Source organism: Myotis davidii, unplaced genomic scaffold (genome assembly GCF_000327345.1).
Source record: "Myotis davidii unplaced genomic scaffold, ASM32734v1 scaffold79, whole genome shotgun sequence".
In the NCBI taxonomy this organism is placed as follows: Eukaryota; Metazoa; Chordata; class Mammalia; order Chiroptera; family Vespertilionidae; genus Myotis; species Myotis davidii.
The window spans coordinates 8,165,013-8,169,700 of NW_006294339.1; the positions used below are offsets into that span (position 1 = coordinate 8,165,013).

General features: G+C 49.4%; 1 long non-coding RNA gene across 1 annotated transcript; it reads right to left on the reverse strand.

Annotated features, from left to right (window-relative positions):
- Nucleotides 1-822: 822 nt before the first annotated feature.
- On the reverse strand, nucleotides 823-3,917 carry LOC107183876. Its single transcript, XR_001514687.1, has 2 exons — nucleotides 3,838-3,917; nucleotides 823-956 (listed from the first exon to the last, which is right to left on the reverse strand). It is a non-coding gene; the product is annotated as an uncharacterized LOC107183876 (long non-coding RNA).
- Between the last annotated feature and the right edge of the window lie 771 nt (nucleotides 3,918-4,688).

Consider the following 4,688-nt stretch of genomic DNA (forward strand, 5'->3'; position numbering starts at 1 on the left):
GAGCAAATGGGAAAAAATAAAATTAGGAGATGGAAAGCCTGAGGCCTTACTAAGCCCCTCACTTTAGCTGCCAGCCCACACAGTTATCCTCTCTTTTTTCCTGCCCCTTCTCAGCATCCTCCCACCAGCTTTCAGGAGTCCCATGCAGTCTCTTTAGAGCCCGGGATGTCTGGGCTGTGGGCAATCTTCCTTTTATCTAGAATTTCTGTTATTTATCTGATTTGATCTCTCTAGCCCTTCAAGCTCTGTAGATAGGGAATGGATTTTTGCTGTTGTTCATTCACTGCTGTTATAAATACAACCCAGATCTGACCCTCTCTTATTTCTGGGCCTTTTATCCCCGCTTTCAGAGCAAGACACCGGAAGGAAGCATGTCTTGATTTATTTTTCTTTCTCGATGATATTTCAAGTCCATTTTGTCCAGCAACCACACATTCCATCAGTACTAAAGCGATTTAAAAGGTGAAGGTCTGCATTCTGGCAAATTCGCTAAACCTTTGCATTTATTTTTGAACATGTCTCAAAGACCCCTGCAGTCACAGAAGCCTCACTTGACAAAGGTAGAAATGTGAGCTCATTTGGACCTGAATCATTTGATATATGGCTCCAGGGCATTCTCTGAAGGCTGTGATGCTAGCAACTCACTATGTTCCAAATCTCTGTTTCCGCCTCAGTGGGAGCTGATTGGAAAATGAAGAAGGTGATGTGGAGATAACAACTCAGCAAAATTTCCCGATTTTCTCTTGCTGTTGCCCCTCACCATTCACTCTGAAGCGCACAGACACACATGTGTACACACCCTGAATAAATCTGGAATACAACCTGTGCACAGGCCAAGTAGGTCAGCAGCAGGCTATCTCCTTCACTCACTGGTCTCTTCTGCCTGATGTTGCTGTCCGTTCCGCTTCTAGTTCTGGAGTTTGCGGGTAGTGTTTCTAAAGATTCTGCACTTCTCCCTGGAAAAGACAATGAGAAATTCCCTAGTGCTTCTTTGGGAATGACTATCAGAACCTTCTCTCATTAATAAGAGGAACATGTGCTAGGATTGTGGAGTGAGGAGGAAAAGCACAGAGGAAGACAGAACATGAGTTCATTAATAATAAAGTCTGTATTTTATGATTTTTTACATAACAAACATATATTCCTCTCATAATTTGAATTAGGTAAATACTATTAAAAATTTCAACTCATTATCCCCATAATTATATAATTTTTTTGAGGCAACTCAAATATTCCAGTTTAGGTTGGCTTGCATACCCTTGTCCTAATATAAGGCTTTACTAGAGGCCCGATGCACAAAAATTTGTGCACTGGCCGGGGGGGGGGGGGGGGGGGTTCTCTCAGCCCCACTTATGCCCTCTCACAGTCTGGGAGCTCTCAGGAGATAATGACCTGCTGGCTTAGGCCTGCTCCCGGGTGGCAGAGGGCAGGCTCAATCCCTAGGTGCCTGCCTCGCAGCCCCTGGTCGGGCTCAGAGCAGGGCTGATTGGGGAGTTGGGGCGCCACCCCCTGTCATGCACAGAGCAGGGTGGATCAGGAGGTTGTGATGCCGCCCTCAGTCATGCTTGGGGCAGGGCCAATTGGGGGGTTGGGGTGCTGCCCCGTCACACTCAAGGCAGGGTCGATGGGGAGGTTGGAGCGCCACCCCCTGTCACGCACAGAGAAGGGCAGATCAGGGGGTTGTGGCACTATCCCTGTCACATACAGAGCCGGCCAATCAGGGGGTTGGGGAGGTACCCCCTATCAGGCTCAGAGCAGGGCCGATCAGCGGGTTGGGGTGCCTTCCCTGTCACAAACAGAGCAGGGCGGATAGGGAGGTTGTGACCCCGCCCCCTGTCACACACAGAGCCGCAGGGCAATCAGAGGGTTTGGGCACTGCCACCTGTCACGCTGCTCCAGGGGCCAGGAAGCCTCGTGGCTCCGCTGATTCCGGTGCCAGGAGGCCTCACAGCTCCTCTGATCCCGGGTTCGGGAGGCCTCGTGGCTCCACTGATCCCAGGCTAAGAGGCCTCACAGCTCCACTGATCCCGGTGCTGGGAGGCCTTGCAGCTCTGCTTGACACCGGGGCAATGAGGCCTCACTGCTCAGCTGATCCCAGTGCTGGGAGGTCTCACAGCTCCTCTGATCCCAGATTCGGGAGGCCTCGGGGCTCTGCTGATCCCGGATTTGGGAGGCCTTGTGGTTCTGCTGATCACAGGCCGGGAGGCCTCGCAGTTCTGCTGATCCTGGTGCCGGGAGGCCTCGCTGCTTCATTGATCCTGGGTTCAGGAGGCCTTGTGACTCCGCTGATCCCGGTGCTGGGAGGCATATTACCCTTTTACTATATAGGATAGAAGCCTGGTGCATGGGTGGGGGCCGGCTGGTTTGCCCTGACGGGTGTCCTGTATCAGGGTGGGGGTCCCGCTTGGGTGCCTGGCCAGCCTGGGTGAGGGGATGATGGTTGTTTGCATCTGGTCACACCCCCTTCAGGGGGGGGGTCCCCACTGGGGTGCCTGGCCAGTCTGGGTGAGGGGCTGAGGGCCATTTTCAGGCTGGCAAGTGACTGAAGCTCCCAACCTGTCCTTTTCTCAGGTTTCTTGGGTTTTGTTTAGCTTGTATATTTGTAACAATGTTTCTAAGAGAGCAACTGAGAGGCCGGAGGCAGGTGGGGAACCTGGCTTCCTCCATCACTGGAGCAAGCAAGCCTCCCTGTTCACATCAGCTGCCTGGCTGCCGGCCGCCATCTTGGTTGGCAGTTAATTTGCATATCTTGCTGATTAGCCAATGGGAAGGGTAGCGAAGTTATGGCTAATTACCATGTTTCTTTTTTATTAGATAGGATATCTTAGGCTGGTTTCACTAAAAACAATTTCTGAATCAAAAGCTATCATAGTACATTTTATTGGAAAGTACAATCCTAGGGATGCCAGTGAGGGATTGAAAGAAGAGTGAGGTGGGAAGAAATTAAAGCATTACATGGCTGGTCACAACTCACAGGAGATATCTTCTGAGAGATCCTATGAAACTACTGCTTCTCCTTAAAAGCTAACTATGGAGAAAAATGGAGAAGTAGCCCACTGGGAAAGATCACCCAGGGGGCATCAACTCCCTCATAAGTTCACCTTGTACTACCCAGCCCCTTGACAACCTCAGGGATGTCAGATCCATGGATACCTAAAGAACCTGGAGGTACCTGGGATGCGAGTCACTCTGCAGGGATAGCCTGTGACTTTCCTTGCTTGTGTGTATGCAACCTGCCACCCTACTGTCCAACCATGGTGCAGGCATCACACTGAATCTTGTTTCCTGTCTTGATAACAACAAGGAAGTTCTGGAACAGGAGCCATGCCAATGAGGGACTAGAAACAGGTGGAGTACCATGACAACTTGGCCCTGCCACAAAGGTGGTTACAGAACTCAAGATCAAAACTCCCCTCTTCAGCCTGTGGGAACACAATTGCTATCATGTGATCTTCCCAGAGGGCCATCAGTAATATCATGCAGAAAACTAGGGCCCAGAGGACCAGTTGAGCTGGTTGATTAAGAAGCCAAAATTCACAGCAAGAGGCTCTAAGAGATCATAAGAAGCTATGTCATAAATCTTTAGGAGGGCACTGGGCTGCCCACTGTAGGCAGGAGAATGGCTCCAAGCCACTTTATCTGGTCATTATATTAAAAAGGCCTGCAAAATGCCAAAGCATAGGGAGCCATTGAAGTCAAGTTCACTGGCTTCTACTCAGGCCTGCTGACCTCAAACATGCACATTTTCAGACAATGGTGAAGAGAGATACTGAGGGCTTGGTTTAGTAATAACACAAGTTCTTCAAGCAACCAAATAAGCAGAAAGAAATATGTTACCTCTACTTGCCTTCTCATCTTCTTTCCAAAAGTATATGTCATTGGTTGATTGCGGGTTGCTGTTTTCCCTTTTTTTTCTGCAAGGAAATAAAAAATTGCATCTTGAAAAGCAGCCACAAAGCTTTTCTATAATCACCAAGTAGCCTCTCAATTTTATATACAACCCAACTGATAGCATTAGGGGGGCTCTTTTGTTGTGCTTTTGGTTGTCGTTATTTTTTGTCTTTGGGTTTTATTTGTGCTATCTGAAACCAGCACGATTTCGAGTGATATTTTAATTTATTATTATGAAAGGGACAGCAACTGGTCTTTAATGGTTACAGAATGGTGACTTGCAACCCTGTCCCAGCTGCTGTCACCGCCGTGCTGAGAGCAGACTTGCAGCATCTTGTCTCAGGCACACATCAGTGCTCCTGCCTGCTGCCTCCCTCCCTCCCAGTGGACAGGCCGCCACCTGCTGCTGGCACAGCACTGGCCCTTGGGGAATAAATGTTCTCTTGCTGCTGGGTGACAGGACAGGACAGACGCTGGATTTCAAGGGAACCAGGGAAAGGCACCCCCAGGGCAGCTGCCCCTACTCCTCCACCCATCTGCCTTCTTTGCCTAGCAGAGATCCCAGTAATCAGGGCCATTGGAGCTTTATGGTCAGACTGCCATCTAGATAATTCTGTCTCCTTTTCCCTACCAGTTTCCCATAAGGCTATAGCGGCCATTTATTTATTCAGGCCACAAGCATTTATTGAGCCTGTGTTCCAGGCCAGGCAATTTGCTAAGTGCTAGGAAGATAGACTTGAATATCTCAATTCCTGACCTTGAGAAGATCACAGTTTAGTAGGGTAGAGAAGACATAT